At 40.2% G+C, this 22,018-nt stretch overlaps 1 protein-coding gene across 1 annotated transcript in view; it reads right to left on the reverse strand.

Moving 5' to 3' along the window:
* Positions 1-11,503, reverse strand: part of ache (acetylcholinesterase (Yt blood group)) — a 35,851-nt gene extending 24,348 nt beyond the window's left edge. Inside the window, exon 1 of the mRNA XM_087837859.1 lies at positions 11,309-11,503. The gene's annotated coding sequence lies outside the window, so the exon portion shown is untranslated. The remainder of the gene's footprint in view (positions 1-11,308) is intronic.
* Between the last annotated feature and the right edge of the window lie 10,515 nt (positions 11,504-22,018).

The raw sequence follows: 22,018 nt of genomic DNA on the forward strand, positions 1-22,018 counted from the left end.
AGCAAGAACTTAGTGAGGAGGAAGAAAAGCTCTGAGACAACCAGACTCAGGGAGGGGCGGCCATCTGCCGTGACCGGTCTGGGGTGAAGGGAGGAAGACAGAACAAAAGACGCAGCGTGGAAGACAGAAAGAGATTAATAATAACTAATGATTAAATGCAGAATGGTGTATAAACACATAGTGAGTGAATAAGACACACTCAGTGCACAGTCCTCTGCAGCCTGGACCTATTGCAGCATCGCTAAGGGAGGATTCAGGGTCACCTGATCCAACCCAACTATATGCTTTAGCAAAAAGGGAAGTGTTAAGTATGAAAGTAGAGATGATGGATGTCTCTCGAATCCCGACTGGCAGCTGGTTTCTGCAGAAGAGACTCTGAAAGCTCTGCCTCCCGTTTTACTTTTTAAAACCCAGGAGCCACAAGTAAGACAAGTCTGACAGCGAAGTGCTCTAATGGGGTTATGCGATACTGTGAGCTTTACTAAAGTAAACATAAAATGTGTCAGGGTCCCAAGGTTGCGTGTGATAAGTCAAATTTATTCATATAGCACATTGACCAAGGTGCTGTACATTTAAGACAATCAAAAGAGACAAAAACATAGGAAGACATGGCAAAAGTTAGGAAACAAGAATCATAAAATTAGAAGATTTGAGTGAGAAATAAGACCAATAAAAGCAGTACCAACTGATTCTGATTTAAGTGGGTTTGCAGACGGGTTTGAAAGTGTTGGGGAGGTCCTGATGTGAAGGAGCAGTCACAGCAAAGGCTCCTCTGAGCTTTGGTCCGCAGACCTCAGTGATCTTGCAGGAGCGTACCAATTTAACAGATCAGAAAGGTATGAGGGTGCAACGCCTCAAAAATAATAAAATCTTAAAATTAATTCAAAAACTAACTGGCAGCCAGTGTAAGGATGCCAGTATGGGAGATATGTGGTCTCACCTCCCAGTTAGTAACCGTGCTGCAGCGTTTTGGACCAGCTACAGTCGGCTAACTGATGACAGGCTAACACCAGAGTAAAGACTAGGGATGGGTACCGGTATCCGGTGCTATGATGGCACCGGTTCTGACATAAACGGTAGTAACCAGACCGAAAAGCAGCGCACATTTCGGTGCTTTATTTCGGTGCTTTTTTTTTTCCTGAGCTGTGATACACTTTACATTCTAGCCAATCATTTTACGTTTCCGAGGATAGTAGGCGGGGCCAGGTGCGTACGTTCTTTTAGAGCAGAGCTACAGATTAAAAATGCCCAAGGCGAAGCGGTCAAAAGTCTGGCTGTACTTCACAGCAAAATATGCAAACTCAGCAGCCTGCAACAAGTGCTTTAAGCTGATACTGTGATACTGTCAAAGGAGGTAACACCTCAAATCCGATGAAACACCTGGCGACGCATAGCGTTTTTTTAAAAGCCGAGAAATGCGCCGTATTTGATAGCTTGCTGCAAGACCTCACACCGAGCACATCTACTACGCGTGTGGTGCCTGTTATCGGACCCGGAGCCCTGCCAGTGTAGCAGAAATGATGAGGATGATGATGCAGCAGCAGCTGTTCTTCTCTGCGTGAGTAGCTTAATGTTGTGCGTTTGTAATTTACGTTGAGTAGGCTAACCACGTTATTACATTAATGCATGTAAGGTGAACTAGCAAACACTGTTGTAGTTACATGCGGCTGTCTTCTTGTTTGATGGCAGATACTCCCTTCACCCTGGCCAAAAAGGCTAAAATGACCAAAGAAAAAGTGGAAAACAGCTAAACATGAGAGGTTTTTGGACAAAGTTTGTGTTTTTTCCATTGTTTAAGCACTGCTTCCAGCCAAGAGTGATACCATATATGCCCCATAGCTGCAGAAAAGGCTAACATTGTTATCTTTTCACAAAAAAAACAGCTGATCATGAGAGGTTTTTGGACCAATTTTGTGTTCTCCATTCTTTAAGCACCGGTTTGAGCACCGTTTAAGCACCGGCACCGTTTCAAAAGTACCGGTTTGGCACCGGTATCGGATAAAACCTAAACGATACCCATCCCTAGTAAAGACTATTACAGAGAGCTGAGGAGAGATGAAATGAAGGCATGAACAGCTCTGTCAAAGTCTCTGAAACAGAGAAATGGCTTCACTTTAGCAAGAAGATGAAAGAAACTGGACTTGATTACAGCGTTGATCTGTTTATCAAACATTAGATTAGAGTCAAAAATCCCTCCTGGGTTCCTCTTAACATCCTCCAAACAATCTAACAAACCCTTCAGACGACTCACAGATCTACAAATATTTCAGGTGTAAAAAAATCACCTAACATGAGAAGCTGAATGTTGTGATTAAAGATAGAAGAAAACTGCAAAATATCACATTTAAACAGTGTTGGGCAAGTTACTTTGAAGTAATTAATTATAGTTACTAGTTACTTCTTCAAAAAAAAGTAACTGAGTTAGTAACTGAGTTACAAGATTCTAAAAGTAATTAATTACTTAAAAAGTAACTATTGCATTACTTTAAAAACACGTTTAACCCTCTGGGGTCCAGAGTATAATTGGCCATTTTTGACTACTTTTGATGTTTCCTCCACATTTTCCCGTTAAAAACTATTTCCTTTGCCTTGTTTGGTATCATTGTTTTCAGCACAACCTCACATGTCTGAATTTACAGTCATGTTTTCATTTTGACAGACTGTATTAACACAATTGATCTAAAATCAGACAAAAAACATAAAATCCGAGTAGAAAAAGTGATATTTTTTATTGTAACAACCACAAACATGTTTAATGATCATATTTCATAACTTTAAATGCAAATATAAATTGTCAATTTTAAAATAATATGCACAAGTTTTGCAAACAACAAAGTTATTTGCATCCATTTACCTTTTACCTTTTTTTAAATAACCATTTCAATCTATTTACAGAACAATCAGCTGTTCTTCAATAAGATGCCACAAATTATTTGCGCCACTCCAAAAAAATAATTTTTGTCCACTATAAAGGAAACATCACAGCCTGATACCTGCAGGTCTGACAGCAGCAGGTGTGTCACTCCTGTTTCTACCTGGAGACAGCAGTCACCTCATTGTTCTGACACACAACACAAAACTATCCACAACTCTACACACTAACTACACATTAACTACACACTCAAACACGCTAAACGTCGCAAATCTCTCACATCTCAAAACTCTCTCTCTCGCGCGCGCATCACTCCTAATACTTCCCCCTCTTCCTAAACAAACAAATATCATGTTGCCATATCATTTTTCATTGGTCGACATGGTGCATTTTTCCACCAACACGAAAGGGCTGGGGGGTTTTTGTTGTTGTTTTTTGTGCTCATAAGCAGAGAGGTCTCGCTGCGCTGTCCTTAGACAGTAAACGTGACGAAACTATTGAGGAAAAACATGCGTATATGTTGTTTATCATGACTCTGGTTTTATCAACACAATTTTAAAACTGGTATAAATCACCTTTGTCATCTTAAAGTGGTCATGTGATTGGCTTACCACGACTACTTTATTCTTCCTCAGTCAAACAGCAGCACTCATGCGATTGTTTTGCCCCCTTAGCTCAAGGTGTTGTGTTAGACAGTGATTGTCTGCACGCGCAGCAGCTTAAAGCTGTAGCGTCCAGATTACTTACAGCTACTTCCGTGCAACTGATATAAGACGCGGTAACCTGAACACAGCTTCAACTGTCTGTTTGTTGAAAATCTGTAACGCGACCGGACCGCATTTTATTGTTAGTAACTGTAACGGCGTCGTAACGATAGAAATAGTAATTAGTTAGATTACTCGTTACTGAAAAAAGTAACGCCGTTATTCCGATCACTGCGTTTAAATTGTATTTTAGGCACCCCGCTACAAGCAGACGGTTACAAACAGAATGTCATTTGTTTCCATTTCTTTAATTGTTTCCATGAAAATGATTGACGGTAACAGTTCAACAGGCATACAATATTAAAATTAACACAAAATTTGTGTTTTTCAGAGAACTATTAGCTGGAAACATCTCAGCATGCTGTGCAGTATAGAAATGTCCTGATTACAGCTCTATACCCAGTGTGTCAGCTTCAGTCTTCATTACTTCCTGTAGTTTAACACAGATACAATTGTCTGTGAAGGTTTTCAGTCATCCAGGTCATCGTAGTCAAAGGAGCTTGCAAAGAAAAGGCCCATCTGACCTCAGGAATTCGCATGATAAGGTGGGGCCAGGTTTCACAATGAACTCACCCAAAACTCTGGCTGATTGGGACCCACACCCAGTTTCACACCTTGGCTCAGGCGATTAGAGGATCATCAGGGGGTCCTTTGTCCCTCTGTGGGGGGACACTCCCACTAGATTTATATCTGGGACTCTCCACCATTTGACCTTAGAACTGAAGAAGCTTCTCGGATGAGAGGTGAAACGTCTTCAAGCAACTTAAAGAAGTCCAGACGCTTTTCTTTGCAAGCTCCTTTGACAGATACAATAGTTTCCTCTAGAATTTGGATGCTAACTAGTAATCGCTGTTTTGTGTCGCTCCTATCAGGTACAGAACTTTGGAGTTGTAAGAATCGCTCTCTTTTCTTCATCCATTTTCTTAACTATTCGTTCTACTCAGGTTTGTGCAGCAAAACATGGGGCACACCTTGGACTGGTTGCCAGTCCACCTCAGGGTAACACATACAGAACGACCAGTTTAGCATCAGAAGATCAAATAATGTCATTGAATTGTGGTGGGACGATGGAGTACTAACCCAATCAAGTAACAACTGCGACACGGTGCACACCGTGGACCATCTACCTCCACAACCACATCTGGTTTGTCTACAAATCAAAAGGTCTGTAGGACAATTCCTAGTTCCTCCATTCTACATCCTGAAGCCCACGTTTTGTCCTACACACCCACCCCACTGTGAGTGTGCATGTGTCAATATTAGATACAAAAAATGAATATGTGCGTGGTCATGTGACTATGATGTGTAGTGCAAAGTGCTTTGAGCGCAGCTCAGTTACTTCCTTTTGTTCCACTGTGGAATTTCAGGAGGTCTGAACAATATAGTGAGCTGGGATGATTTTACACGGGAACAGATCAAATATCAATTCTGCAATTATACTCTCTGAAATATCGCTCCACCACAGCAGCACTACTTCACCTTGAAATTATTTGTGAAGACAAGAGATGGAAAAAACGAAGATAAAAAAAGTGATGGTGGAAAGAGTGGTTCCAGTGGGGTGACGAAGGGTAGAGAAACACACTGAGAGTGGGGCCAGGCCATGGGCGGGGAGAACGTGTGTCACCTCTCAAATTAGACCGAGGAATTTGTGCATAAGGTTGACAGAAGGATTGGTTTCACTGGGGGTGGGTTCAAGTTATGGCTCGTGACTCTCAGGATGAAACACTGGAGAAGGAACCTAATATCAATTAAAATCAATAAATAAATCAGTCCTGATATGATTGAGGAATGCTGAAAATAATTAAATCAATTTATGAAAAACTCTGAAGACTGAAGAGTCTCCAGTGCACAGATGGAGGACAATGAGAAAAGATGATAAAAATTAGAAAACAAGCGATTACTCAACCAATTTTTAATGAGTATTTCAACAGTAAATATCAAACGCCTGTTCCTATTTGGTGTTATTTAAGCCTCACTTACATGATTGTTGCTCCCAAATCCCACAGAAACAGGTGCACTGACTTTCCACTTACAATAGTGCACGTATAGAAATGCTCCTATGTGCAACTGTTAGTCATGGCTGTGGCTATTCATAGTGAGTGCAGCACTATTTAAACGCGTAAACACAATCTCATAAGTGTCTTTGCTGTATGAAATCTGACACTTTACTAGTTAGTCAAAGATAATATTCATTTTGCTCTATCGAAGCATATTTAGCCACTGTGAACAGGATCTAGATGTTCTGTGGTACATGTGTGGCACTGCAGGGGTGTCACAAGACCAGAAATCCAAACTCAGTATACCCAGTGGCGGTCCTAGCCTGTTTGGCGCCCCGGGCGAACACTCCCTCTGCCCCCCTCCCCCCCACCCCCCACACACACACACATAAAACATATCAAGGATTAACATAAAACTGCTGTCGGAGCCATACTGAATTTCACCAGAGACCCACACACATATGAAGAGAGAGAGAGTATGCATTGATGCATTGTATGTAAACAGCTACCAAACAGCCATCATAATTCCTCATACAATGAGAACAGGACAAATCAACAATTGACAATGACTAATTAATATTAAAATCTGTAACATAATGTATTGTTTGGAGTTTAGTCTGTTACAGTTGCTATTTTTACCATTTCTTCTTGGAGCAACTGTAATTCACATAATTTCCTTAGGGATTAAAAAAGTGTTTTGATTCTGATTCTGATTGTTTCAGGATGACCTGCCATTATCCAATCACACATCTGCTTACCTGCATCTTTTGCTCGTTTCTCCTCCTCTTCTTTTCTATTTTTTCTAAACTGAGGACCTGATGGTTTTGAACTTTTCTTGTCCATCTTCCATTGGTTTTAATTTTGCACTCCAGTATGAACACAAATCCCCCAACTCGAGGATCACCACAACATAACCTAATAGACCTACACCTTAGTTCACAGATTCACTTTGTCTAAGGTGTGTTTCTGGGATTTCGCACAACCCAGGATTCAAATCATGAATACATAATGGGCTTGGATTTACATCACTATAAATGAAATGTGCTCTATCTGGAAGCAGCCGCCCCCTCCCCTGTCGACAGGTTGTGTGTGAGACTTTAAATCATCAAACTGTAAAATATAAAATTTAAATTGTTATTGATCCCTTTACCCCGAGTCCTTAAGTCTATATTTATTTTCTTACTCTTCTTATATATATTGTTTGTTTACTTGCACTGCTGTAACTGGAGCCTCGTCATCTCGTCTCTATATATACTGGACTGTAGCGGAGATGACAATAAAGTTTACTTTGACTTCAGCAGCGAGCAGGCGCACCGAGGAAAAACATCGGTGCAAATTATAAGTCTGTATCATGATGTCTGGTGTTTTCGTGTTTGTTGTTTTGTTTTTATTTTGTTTTATTTTGCGAGTTATTAGATGCTGCTCCAGCCAGCCAGAGAATCCCCCGCCGCCCCGCCCTCTCCTCCCTGCGCCGCAAGCAGCAGGCGCACCTCGCAAACGGAGGGCGCCCTTACTCCCAGCAAATGGGCGATAGAAAACCGATCGGTGCCTGTGACATTCCCAGTATGCGCTGGCTGATGTCGGGGCAACATGAGTACGAGCAATTTTTTTTTTTTTTTTGCCGATACCTGTGATGCCGCCCCCCACCACGATGCCGCCCCAGGCAACCGCCCATGTCACCCGTATCTAAAACCGCTACTGCAAATACCCAGGAAAACACTCAATGGTTGATACCATTTTCAGCAGCACAGGGGGGAAATTTGACCCCCGTCCCACAACAACAGAAGTAACGGCAAAGAAGTGACACCTCGGAAAATATATCAATACGTTATTGTAAAAATAGAAAAGTTCAAGTTTATCATCTTGTGCACATCTGCCCTCAACCTCCCCCCCCCTCCACTTCACTCTGCTCCACCTGAAACTGCAGCTCTTCCGCCTACATCTGCTCCAGATTTCACTCTGTATTTGCTCTGATTAGCTCTCCACACTCTGTTCAGCTGAGCTACAGCCTCCCCTCGGCTCTGCACAGCCAGCAGCCCGCCTGCTAATCCACGTGTCCATAATTATTCGTCTGTTATCTAATTGCAGTTCGCTGGCCACGACGTTAATGATAACAGACGGCTAATGTGGCTATTCCTCATGCTAAACAGCTAATGCTCATATGCATGGCAGCTAGGTTAACATTTTTGATAATCGTTCAATATTTCAGTTGAAATGAGAGTTTTACTGAGCTCTGAGTTGTTAAGCATGTTAACTACATCAGCTGTCGGGGTGGAGGAGCTGTGGGCCTCTCTGTCTGCAGCAGTTGTGTGTGAAGTTGTGTGTCAGCTGCAGGAGGCAATGATGAGGCTGTTGGCACTGACACTGTCGCAGGGCTGAACTGAGAGAAGCATCCAAAAATGAAATGAAACTGTGCAACATCTGTAGGGTCCATGTATCACATGATGCTTCCAGTAGTGACACCAACCCAGCCAACCTCCTCTGCTACTTAACTGATCACATCAATAACCCAGCAGTCTGATTGGCCTGATGCTACAGTATGATAACAAATAGTTGTTGTTTTACACATACAGCAGTTATTAAGATCTATATCACAAATCTTTATACTTTTATACCATTTAATCATTTGTGTTTCTCTTCCGTGTCATCTTAAACGTTCACTGCCTGCATGTAACGTAAGAGTCGCCAAAATCTGTATCGTGACACAATTTTGTTCACATGACCACAAAATACAGAGAGAAGGTTTTAAAAAAGCCCTGCAGGCCCGGCAGAAATCACCTGCTAGTTACATACAAAATATGACTCTTTATGTCCTAATGTTGTGGTTTTTATGATTAAAAGACATCCCTGCTCCCGATGGCTGCACAGTATCTATCACAGCGTCGTCCCCTCCCACAGGAAACTGCATTTTTCTGTCTCGACACTCGGCTGTACAGGTTACTGGCAAACCCGGTTTTTAATATGTTAACAATAAACAGTAGAGCTTCAAGATAAATGCTACAATGAGAATATCACCCTTCTGCTTAAAGAACAAATCAAAATACTTCACAGGATGAATATTTATTAAGTGACAGCTTTAGGCCTTTTTTGTTCCACAGATAAATGACTTCAAAGAGATTTAAGAAAACAAAGCAAGTCACAATGTGCAAAAAATACACAGTATTAGCTCTGATAATACGTCTAATAAGGGGTAAAATCATAAAAGTATTATTTTTATTAAATGAAATTACATAAAAGACAAGAATATGTATTCAACATAGTGCACAAGCATCGTCTGTGTTGAATACAAAAACGGGAACAACTAGAAATAACGTACTAATAATTATATATTAATAGATTTATAATAATTCAAAATTTAATGATGAGCAAACAAAAGGAAACTAGCAACACGGCTGCACGGCCTGATGCTCCACGGACAAAAGCCTGCTCTAAAGTTCAGTTCCCCTCACAGTGGGGATAGTGACACTCCACCCAAGTCACCCACTCAAATGAAATATAAATCCACTTGCATTAAATAACTGTCTTTCACAGCAGTGTTTATCTTTCTCACAGCTACCAGAGATAAAGAAATCTTCAGTTTGGTTTAAGCAAGAGTGCAGCCTGAGTACAGTGTAGGTGCTGCGACACAAGCTCAAATCTCACCTGTAAAGATTTCTAACTTGAGTGCAAAATAACAGGTTGGAATAATAGGATCAAATCAAAGTGAAAATAATCGTCTTGAATCCTCTATGCTCGCCAAAGCAGCAAAGCAGCAGAGCAACCAGAGTTTGGATCCAGAAATGTGCAGAGCCAGAATCACTTACAGATATTAACTTGTGTGATAAAACTGCACGCACATGCAAGTTTTATTAAATGAACACATTCAGTAAAACCTGCAGCACTGATTAAACTTTGGCAATCATCCCACTGACATTGTATAAGGACTGAGTGCTGTCTGCTGCCAAAATAGCTTTTACTGTTATGACTTGGAAAAGAAATACATTTGAGCTACAGAGACCTGCAGATACAGAGAGGCAGGAGAAAACGGTTGCTTTGTTTTTAACTGCAGATATCATTCATTAAGGTTTCAGGCTTTAGTGCTCTTCCACTTTGAATGTGGTGCTGGCACATGTTACCAATCTGAATTATGGATCTATAGATTTTTGCTTAAAGCTGAAAGAAATTCAACTTGTGGAAGCTTCGATGCATTAGTGCAGGATCAGCCTATCACATCATGTTTATCCAAATCCTCCAGCACGGCCGTTAGCCAAGCAAATCACATTAAGCAGATATCCTGAAAAAGTCATGTAGCCTCTTATAATTTAGCATTAAATTGTAAGGAGAAAATTAATAACAGGGGGAGAAAATAATCAGCTTGTTATATATGAACACACAGCTTGACTAATTTTACCTCCTAATCAAAACTCGGCTAACTCGCCTTCTCATGACTGACTATGGCAATAATATGACAGTCTGTCTGGGCCTCTGTTGGTCACAAGATCAACATCTGTTCCTCTACAGTTTAGTTTCTGCCATCATACCACAACCAGTTTTGAATGGGGAGAAACAGCCTTGAAATCTGATGAAAAACACGAATTTGTTACTGTCAGCATGACTTAATAGGAGGAATATAACATTTCTGCAACAGACACATTGTATAAACTCTTTGGATGTGCATGCAACACCCTGGAAAGAAACTTTAAAACAGTGTATGAAGTATTTTAATGCTTAAACCTAAATGAGAATTGACTGTACTTAAATCTAAACAAGTTATTTTTAGTGTGTATTAATAATAATCCATTTAAAAACTTACTAATAGTGTATTACAGAATAATATATGTGAAATGTAAACATCTGTCACATGTATGACAGGAACTGTGGTCTCTGTAGTTGTTCATCAGATAACAGATTAATCTGTGCCCATAAATACAAATCAGATCAGAAGTCGTGACTATTTTATGAAGCGCACGCAGCCTGTGTTTGACCAGTGCTGCTGTTTCAGCCACTGCTTTGACCACATACGAATCTACATGCTGTCAAATAATTTGCTAAAAGGGAAATAATATTATCAAGCAACAACACTGCCACTGGTTTAAATGTTGTACTGTTTGAGTGGTGTACATTTAATGCAAAGAAAAAGAAGCATTTTGTATCAGCATGTTCTAAAAACACCATCATACCTGCACAGACGCACCTTTACAGAAACGGCTCTGCAAACCAAACAAAGTTACAGTAGAATTTTACTCAAATCTCTCACATATTTGCCACAATATGAGCCCAGATGATATCCTGCCATGTTTCCCGAGCTCTGTAGTTCTGCTGACAGACAAGGGAGCCTTAAATTGCCAGTATGTAACACTGAGTTTGGCCTGGCGCTCTACCCGTGCAGGAGAACCGCATATACAGCACACAGTCTAACCCGGTACCGGTGTTGTGGAGCAAAACAGAAAAAAGAAAAGGCCTGTAACCATGACCACCTTTGATGTAGCGAAGATTAAACGGAATAACGTCAGTCGTGCAACACCAATACTGACTTATTGCTCGAGTTTGAGAGCAGCTTCCTCGGTGTCAGGAATCAAAGACGCACACCGACCGCAGAAATGCTTCATTGTTATGGTTTTAATATAGCGCTGCCTCTTCGTGTCAGCTGTCAAGTGGCTCACTGAATAATAATAGCTTCAGTTTTTCGGTCTTACCCGCCTATTCCTTCGAAGAAAAGCGGCGACGACTTGGTGCCTTCTTCCTTTCTTCCCTTGCTCTTGCGATAATTACCCCGAAGAAAAGCAGAGGCTGTGAAAATGTCGATAGTAACGCATTAAAGCAGCGGCGAGTTTGCGGACACGCTCGGTCGGTTAGACCGTAAAGCACTGACAGTAGGGGGAGACTGCTCCTAATAAATACCGCTTGTAAACATGGAGCTGACAGTTACTCTCGCGAGAGCACCTGTGGTGCTTTAAACTACTCCCCGATGAAAAAAAAAAAAACCCCACATATGGTGCCAAATTAGACACGTCTAAAATAAAGTGTCTGTGCAGAGACCAAAGAACTCATGGCTACATATTGTACACTATGCATCAAGCTGGAAGTGTAGCTGCAGATTCATGTAAATATTATTTCCTTTTATTTTCATTACATTTTGTTACTGTTTCTGCTTTCACACCACTAAAACTCAGCAAGGCCCTCGGTTGGCTGCTTGTTTTAGGAAGGACCACCCAGCTTCTGTTGCCATGGCAAATGATAAAAGCAGAAAATGATATATATGAATTGAATTTTGTAAATATACATATACGCCTCTCTAGAAGGGAGAGGGAGGGGAAACAGGAGGACAAAGGAGGGGGGAACAACTAAGCTGTAGTGCCTCTTCACTTCACTGTGCAATACTTTTGTTAATAGTCAACAGTGCAATAGACCTCAATACTTTAAATGTGCAATTCACTTGTATTTTTATTTTCATTCCTATTTATTCTATTTATCCCCTTTGTATATTTTATTTATATATGTCTCTGTATTTATATATGTGTGTGTGTATATGTATAATATTCTGCTCATGCTCTGTAACATCTGTCGGTGCTGTGCTTTTAGAAACTGAATTTCCCAGAGGAACCCACCTGAGGGATTAATAAAGTTTTATCTTATCTTATCTTATCTTATCTTACACTCACCAGAGTTATGCATACCTGTGAAATCTAATGAAATCCAGTGTGAGAGCTCTACCACATATTCTACTGTCACCAACCACATGTTTTTGAGTCGCCGACTGTAGCAGACACGAGGCTACTAAAAAAGCCAGTCTGAGTCATAGTTTGTGTTTTCTTTGTCTCTCTATCTACATTCCTGCTTACTGTCCCCAAATGCTTCTTCATATTGATGATCCTTGGCAGTCTGATTGTCTAACATCCGTCAACTATCGATCGATTGCATTGATCCCTTTTCTGCCACTGATCCATATTGTGAGGGCAGCAGTCTACGTCGAGACCTAGAGGCCTTTCCTAAAGCTGATTCTATGGTCGAGCACAGAGAGCACGCTCGTCTGCCTGCAGCGAGCGCTGTTCTCAGAGGGAGGCACAAAGTCTGTGTTACAACCGGTCTGTGGCCACTCTTGCTTGTGCTGTTGTCGCCCTGTCAGCCGGCCACAAAGGAGAGCAAAACTATAGCACTTGAATTTGAATTTAACCTTATTGTGATCATAAATACATGAAATGTAACGAGAGTAGGTGCCTTCCTTATGGTGATAGTCATTCATACAATACACCATTGCATGTGGCATATAACACTATTGCATGAAAACACACGTGTGGCATTATTGTACATCATAACAACTATTATATATGGTGGTGGTGAATAATGCCCTGATGGCTATCAGATAGAAACTGTTCTCCAGCCTGGAACAAACTATGATGGGATGTGAGGAATCTTTTAAAATGTGGAGTTCACCAGCTGTCTTTATTGTACAGGGTGGGCCATTTATATGGATACACTGTAATAAAATGGGAATGGTTGGTGATATTAAAGCCCTGTTTGTGGCACATTAGCATATGTGAGGGGGCAAACTCCTCAAGATGGGTGGTGACCATGGTGGCCATTTAGAAGTCGGCCATCTTGGATACAACTTTTGTTTTTTCAATAGGAAGAGGGTCATGTGACACATCAAACTTATTGGTAATGTCACAAGAAAAGCAATGGTGTGCTTGGTTTCAACGTAACTTTATTCTTTCATGAGTTAATATTATGTTATCATGTTATTACAGTGTATCCATATAAATGGCCCACCCTGTAGATGCTCCTCAATCCTCTACTTGTAGTCCCTCTTAGCCTTTTAATGCCTCTCTTTAGGTTGGTCCATGCCATGCTGTAGAGGGCCTTGTCACCAGACTTGATGTTCCTCTCTTGAAGCAGCTGCTGGACCTTCCTAGTCTTGGTTGGGAAAGACCCGGATGTGTTTCATCACAGTAACAGTCAGTGCAGGTCTTGAAATAGCCTACAAAGCATTCAAGTGAAACCAGTGAAAAAGTGACCGTGCAACCACTCTTTGTGATTTTCATACTGTAATTTTTATATCGTTGAAGTTTTTTTTCACGGTTCTCCTGTTCCCAGTGAACATTATATTGGAGGACTGCATGGAAGAACATCTGGGATGGGTGAAAACCTCTCTCCGCCTCGGTCCGACCAAAAAGTCTACACAGACGGACACATTTGTGGGACCATAAATTTAACCTCATTCCCGATAGGCAGTCTTGGCAGGATGGGACTGGACTGTTTGCCAGTCTACACGACACTACACTCTCTCTACCCTGGAGATGCTAGAGATACACTACGTGAGGGCCTATATCTTACAATAGCAGCTTGAAGCAACCGTTGTTGTGAAGTGGTGTGCTATAATTAACATGTGAGGAGTTTATACTGTCAGACCATGTCTGTCCCCAAAACTTAAAAGCATGTAGTAGAGTTTAAAATGTAACAAAAGTGGTATAAATAGTATATAATAGTAATGTCATTTTAAATTCTATGTTTATTAATGAGGTCAGAGTAGGCGGTTCACATTTCATAAGGCCGTCTGTCTCGTTGTAAGTTCATGTTTACATTTGAGCCTATAATACTTAAAAAAAAATGTTTTACAACCAGACACTCGTCCCAGACAGCATTAACTCTGACTTTAGCTCTCCTGTCACAGATGTTCTGTAACTTGCACACAAAGTTGAGGAATATATTGTCTGGTATGTGTTTCCGTGTGTGTTTGTTCAACTCGGCATCAGACACATTTCCACTTTTCCACAAATTTGCAAAAAAATTAACAAACACATAACAATTGAGCTGTAGGATACTTGTAGGTTTTCCTTTATTTTACATAGAAAATATTTAAACACAGTAGCAATTACATCTATTCAATTCAATTCAATTTTATTTATATAGCGCCAAATCACAACAACAGTCGCCTCAAGGCGCTTCATAGATACAGAGAAAAACCCAACAATCATATGACCCCCTATGAGCAAGCACTTTGGCGACAGCAGGAAGGAAAAACTCCCTTTTAACAGGAAGAAACCTCCAGCAGAACCAGGCTCAGGGAGGGGCGGGGCCATCTGCTGTGATTGGTTGGGGTGAGAGAAGGAAGACAGGATAAAGACATGCTGTGGAAGAGAGACAGAGATTAATAACAGATATGATTCAATGCAGAGAGGTCTGTTAATACATAGTGAGTGAGAAAGGTGACTGGAAAGGAAAAACTCAATGCATCAGACATCTGAATGGTCTTTGTACATTAAACATTTATATAAATGCAAGTAAAAATGCATGAATGCAAGTACATTGTATTGTTCACAACTTGCCAGTTTAAATTAGTTCTAATGACGTGGTTGGATAGTTTTTTAAAATCTTGTTCAGTGTTTGTAATAAAACACAACCAGCTGTTCTATTTTTACATTAAGTACATATTCACATCACAGTGAAGATCCTTTGCAAAGCCAGCCATCCAGTGCATGCACACTGTTATAATAATAACATTGTTAACTCCATAAAACTAAACTAAATATGTATCAATACTTCAAAAGGTAGCTCACAGAAGCATAATGTCAGTCAATGTTCATTGTTTGCACACAGTCAATGGCAGACCAACATTCCTCTAAGCGTGACTTCTGCTGCAGCTGTGGGATGTTTGTCAGGAAAGTTGTCTTCTATAAAAGTCAGCTGTTGCCTCTTTACAGCTTTTCTATTCGTGCAACAAACCCCCAGATAAAATCAGGAGGTTGAAAGTTTCTGCGTACGTATATTTACCATGAAAAAAGTGGTTGTTTGCTCTGTCAAACAGATCTAAGCAGCCCTTTGACTTTGCATTAACATCAAGGAGTCCAATACTAATATCTATGCAGCTGTATTAACGTAATTCAATACTAAACAGTTTACAGATGCAGTGGCTTGTTCTCAGGCAGAGTATAAAACTAATAACAGTTGGCTGTTAGAGGCCCTGCTGCTCTGGGTTGGATCTTATTTATGGTTTTGTTGCTATACTGTCAACAAACACCTTCACACGAGCCCCTCAGCTGCCATCTTTCAAACCTTAACTATGTAATGTTTAAAATAATTCGACACTTGAACAAAGCTGTGCGGCTGCATGGCAGGGTTGGAATGAGTGACCTATAATGAAGCTAAAACAAGCCTAATCTAAATTAAGCAAATTTATTATTTTATAAATGCCTAATGGAGGTTCTTATATCCATCAACCTTCTAATTACTAAGTGACCTGCTCTACCTCCTGAGCTTTAGCCAAACCGTGTCAGGTGTGTTCATTTATTTCTTACAATAAATTACCTACATGCGGCGGGTGTGGTTTGTGGCCCAGTTGCAGGGGAGGGGTGGAGCAATCATCTCACCATGGCTCCCCTACAAGATGTGCTGGGATCTGCGGTGGACAAGTGTGTGTGTGCTACAAAGAGGGCAGTTGTATGCAACTGTAAATGCTGTTGGTCTGTCATTTCCACACTACACGTTTTAATGTTGGGTTTAATTTATGAATAATTTAAAACAAATAGAAGTTACATAGCTGAAAATCCATCCATGCATTTTCTTCCATTTACCTGGGGCCTGACCTGGGGCCTGGTCACAGGGGCAGCAGCCTAAGCAGAGAATCCCAGACCTCCCTCTCTTCAGCCACCTCCATCAGGCTGTTCGATGAGTTCATCTGAGCGGGTCAGTACCCTCGCTGCAGAGTTTTGGACAACCTGGAGATGAGCCAGCCCTTTCATGTTTTAAACACGTAAACAGACCATTATAGTAGTCCAGTCTTATAGAGACAAAAGCATGAATGATCATCTCAAGTTCACTTGTTAACACGAGTGATCTAAGTTTTGAGATGTCCTCAAATGAAAGGTTCTTACTCCATTTTAAGTCAAGGAAGCTTCGTTAAAAATAACACAAATTTCTGAGGCTACGCTTCTGCAAGAGACCCGAATCACCCAGGTGGTGTTTAATGTCAGACATTGCTCTGCCCGGTGCAATAATCAAAGTTTCAGTTTTGTCTGGGTTTAGCTGTAAGTAGCTGTTGTTCAACCATTGGCTAATATTTGTTAAGCAGTCAAAGTGCAGAGTTTGTGAACTTCAGAAGCCTTAAATGAGCAGTATAGCTAAATATCTTTAGCAAAAAGAAGAAATATCAATAAACTGCTGTATTATCTGGGCTAAAGCAAGAATGTATATTAAAAACAGAATAGGTCCCAGCACGGAGCCTCAAGGAACTCCATGTAGCAGCTCTGTACATTCAGACATCTGGTTTGCATACACAGTAAAACTCCTGACATTATGTAGGATGGAAACCACAGAAGAGGGTGGCTGTAGCTCAGGTGGTAGAGCAGGTCATCTACTGATCGTGAAGGTTGGTGGTTCGATTCCTGGCTTCCTCTAGTCTGCGTGCCAAATATCCTTGGGCAAGATACTAACCCCAAATTGCTCTCTGATGCGTCCATCGGAGTGTGAATGTCAGTTAGAAAGCACCTAGGAAAAATGTGCTTGTGCGAATGGGTGAATGCACAAGTTGTATAAAGCGCTTTGAGTGCTCAGAAGAGTAGAAAAGCGCTATATAAGAACCAGTCCATTTACCATTTACCATAACAGAGCCGGACGTGCCAACCAGATCGCTCAGTTTGTTTATCAGGACGACGATTAACTGTGTCAAAGGCTGAGGAGGTCTAACCTAAGACCAGGATGTATTCTCCAGAATCTGCTGACTTCATAATATCGCTGGTAACTTTAAGTAGTGATGTTTCAGTGGAATGCATTTTAAGAAAACCAGATTGGAAATAGTCATAGATGTTGTGTTTATCCAAGTTGGCTGTAACGTGGGCAGCAACTGGCTTCTCAAAGTCTTTTCATAAAAGTTTGGAAATAAGTATATAATTTGGAAGTAATGTTGGATCCAAGCAGTGTTGGGTAAGTTACTTAAAAGTAATTAATTATAGTTACTTCTTCAAAAAAGTAACTGAGTTAGTAACTGAGTTACAATATTCTAAAAGTAATTAATTACTTGGAAAGTAACTATTGGGTTAGTTTAACCCTCTGGGGTCCAGGGTATAATTGGCCATTTTTAACTACTTTTGATTTTCCTTCCACATTTTCCCGTTAAAAGCTATTTCCTTTGCCTTGTTTGGTATCATTGTTTTCAGCACAACCTCACGTGTCTGAATTTACAGTTATGTTTTCATTTTGACAAACTGTATTAACACAATTGATCTAAAATCAGACAAAAAACATAAAATCCAAGTAGAAAAAGTTATATTTTTTACTGTAACAACCACAAACATGTTTAATGATCATATTTCATAACTTTAAATGCAAATATAAATTGTCAATTTTAAAATCCTATGCACAAGTTTTGCAAACAACAAAGTTACTTGCATCCATTTACCTTTTACCTTGATTTTTGAAATAACCATTTCAAACTATTTACAGAACAATCAGCTGTTCTTCAATAAGATGCCACAAATTATTTGTGCCACTCCAAAAAAATATTTCTGTCCACTATAAAGGAAACATCACAGCCTGATACCTGCAGGTTTGACAGCAGCAGGTGTGTCACTCCTGTTTCTACCTGGAGACAGCAGCCGCCTCATTGTTCTGACACACAACACAAAACTATCCACAACACTACACACTAACTACACAAGACAACACATTAAGACTTGACTTAAGCGGCTAAAGAAGTGCTGGAGAGAGATGCTGTCTAGTGTAGCGAGTCGTTTATTCACTATTTTGTGACCAAACAATATTTACAAAAATAAGAAACTCAACTCCATAGTTAACTCAGTACAAATAAACATAGCTGAACTTAAATCAAACGGAAACTAAGGTCAAACTGTACCCAGCCACACCAACCTGATCCTTTCTTCCCTGAACACCTGCATTCATCTGTTTAAATAGTCCATTCACCCCTGGACTACTCCATTCAGTAGGTAAGATGAACATTATCATACTCAAACCTATACTGTTACTCTTTACTAGCAATAAAATCTCTAAAATCAGTTTTATTAAATTACAAAGATTCTCCCCGTTCTTCACCTGGTCTCTTCCTGTGACCTCAGATTAACCAGGAAGCTACAGGAAGTGAAACTATATTTCCCCCTTTTGTTCCTGGAGCACAGGTAAGTAAGGTGAGTTCAAACTAAACCAGTTAACAGTTGAATTAAATAACGTGTTAACTTAACAAACTTGTCAGAATTGATTTAAACAATGTTATGTTACATAATCTATAAAAGTGCAAAACATAAACAAACATGGGATAGTAGATGTTTGCCTGTTGCAGACTACATATGAGATATGGCTAAATCAATACAAGAATGTTAACTAAGCGTTACATCCCCACAACGTATGTGTTCTCACCCATTTTGCCACACGCCTAAGCATGATAGCATGTTCTGGAAAACATGCTATCTAAACTAAACAGCAGTGACTTCTGTAGGGTTACTGAAGGTGGACTAGCTGGTATATAATGATGTGCTACAGGATCACTAGCTACACAGCTATGTTAGCATAGCATAAACACAGTGAAGCTGGAGGATGAAGTCCCGATGGTTAGGGACAATACAGGCTTTAAACCTCACTAAATCCAAGCCACTGATGAAATATTGCAATATTTTCACATGTTTATAATAATGTAAAAAAAAACATTTTGTTCTTCTTCCATTTCTCTTTATATTTATAAAACAAAAATATTCTGGGGGTATTAATGATGGGTTCTTTATTGAGTTTGAGGTTCAGCAAGCAGAAAACAGTTATTTGGATAATTTTGAAGGCGACTGACTGCAAAGAGCACTAGAATGTCTGTCTTTAGCTTAAACTACATGAAAAACAATACATTATTTACATTTTCTATCTGAGCTTCAACAAGAGTCATAATTCTGATGCTTTTGGTCAGAAATGTTTGAGTACAGCTGCAGACTCTTGCAGAAAGGAGAGCAGCGAGAAGGAAATGAGAAGAGTGAGGAAGCAATAGAGGAGAGAAGGCACTGTGGCAAAGACATTTTAATCAACTTGAGTGCCTCGAATTTGACCTGCCTCACCTTTTTTCCTCTCCACATGATGCATCTCTCTCTCACGTACACACATGCACACAGACATTGACGAACATCTACTCATATACACACAAACATACCCCTCATGTGGTGATGTAAGGCATCGGGTATGTCCTTGAAAGTCTCTGTCCTGGAGCTCAGCTCAAAAATTATTGACCTCCACCTTCTAATTTCTCGTTATTACGTTACAAATAATCGTGTCCCTGAGTTGAGCCGTCACTGTCTAATCTTTGGACGCATTTGCATCATCGCCTTGTTTTTTCTCCTTTTGTCTACAGATGATGTCATCTGCAGCCAGAGACTCGTAAATATCTGCACCCTGTCTGATCGCCCATTGCTGCTTTTTTAAATATCAATATGTCTGACTCCAAATAAAATTACTCATCAGATTTGAGCCATATGTGTTTTTCCTGTGTGAGTATAATTGATTTGCTGAAGAAATACAAAACAACGTATAGATATGCACCATCGACCGCACAGATGGATCAGCGACTCACACACAACACGCTAGAATTTGATGGATTGATCTAATTCTGTGCTTCTGTTCCTCTTCATCTCCATCCTCTCCCTCACTCTCTCAATTATAGTGTCTGCCTCAGCACAGTGGCTCTCAGAGAATTAAGGAGACACTGCAGCACAACTGGTTGTAAATTACATAATCAATATGGTTTGATCTAAAGTGCAGACGGTGTTCACTACCATCCTACTACTGCATACAAGAGTTTATCCGCTTGCTAAACAACCTAAGCATACATTTATTATTTGACTGTATTTGTCTGCCTCTAACAGACTGACTGGTTATGAAAAACATGAAGAGTCAGAGCTACAGTTTCTGTGTAGCAGGTGTTATGCTGTGCTGTTTACCTTGAAAAAACTGTATTGACAAAGATGCTGTAGCAGCCACTTCCCAGCTGCTGACTGCTGAAGTTCATAAATGACCTATGTAAGGTGGGCAAACCTTCCTGTATCACTTCTTGGCAGGATTAATATTATAAAAATGAGTCTTCTATTGGTTGAAAGATCCTCAAGCTACTTGGTGTTGCCTTGAGGCTCAATCATGTTTCTCTTCCTCACTTTCAGCACTATTATTTTCATCCCTTCCTGTTACGATTTACAGACACCCTGTTTTAATTGCCTCTCTAATAATATGGAATCAATTCCAGCATCACTTCAATTCAGTCTCTGCTTCTGCTCTGAACCAGTCTGCAACAACCACCTCTTCCCCCCGTCCCTGGTAGACTCCTCCTGTATATGGGCAAGAAAAGGTATCAAATGTTTTTATGACTTCTTCAAAGATAACATTTTTTCCAGCTTTAGTGACTTTTGTTCTCTGCATCATTTGTTCCACTTTCAAATGAGACACTGTGCATCTTCTATCTTGCCAGAGTTTCCAAGTCAGCCTCTCAAGCCTTGGTGGGAAGACTTATTCCAGTTGAAGCCTCACAGTAAGGCTCTAATATCACAAATATATACTTTAATTATGGCATCGGGCAATTACTCAACCAAGAAAATTGCCTCGAGTTGGGAACAGGAACTGGGTCTTAAGTTTGTTGAAGGTTACTGGGACAAAGTAATTGACAAAATTCATACCTCAGCCTCATGTGCAAGACTCTCCCTTATATTAAGACGGTATTCAGATCACACTTCTCAAGATCTAGACTGTCTAAAATATATCCCGGCATTCCTGACCTGTGCAGCAGATACAACAACTCATATGTTTTTTGCCTGCCCAACACGTCAATGATGATGGACTTTTTATTTTGAAGTGATCTCTCATGTTGTTACACTCAAACCATGCCCACTAGTTGCCATTTTTGGTGTTTCTGAAGATGCCATCCTGAACCTTAGTCGTAAGCAGCTGGATGTTATCGCTTTCACTTCACTGCTGGCACAGCGTCGAATTTTGCTGTCTTGGAAAGCTCCTCACCCTCCAGCCCGATCACGTTGGCTGGAAGATGTTATGTTCTTTTTAAAAATGGAGAAAATAAAATTCAGACTCAGAGGAAATGTTAATAAGTTCTCACAGATGTGGCAGCCTTTATCATTTACTTCAATTCATTGAAAACACTTACAACAGACCAAACTTAAGTACCATGGGGTTTTCTTTTGTTCTGGTTTTGGGGACAGTTGTTGTTTTTGTTTGTTTGTTTGTTTGTTTGTTTTGTTCTCTGTGTGTGGGTTTGTTTGTTTTTTCCTTTTTCCCTTTTTTTCTTTATTTTTATTTTATCTGTTTTATTGTCATCATCCAAATTTTAATGGCCTAATCTTTATTGGGATATGTCTTTGTATTGGGAACGTCTGCAGCAGATATGGGAGAATATTTGATTTCTATTGTAGAAAGAAGCCACG

This window comes from Neolamprologus brichardi, chromosome 3, assembly GCF_056152115.1.
Source record: "Neolamprologus brichardi isolate AB-2024 chromosome 3, ASM5615211v1, whole genome shotgun sequence".
Classification (NCBI taxonomy): domain Eukaryota; kingdom Metazoa; phylum Chordata; class Actinopteri; order Cichliformes; family Cichlidae; genus Neolamprologus; species Neolamprologus brichardi.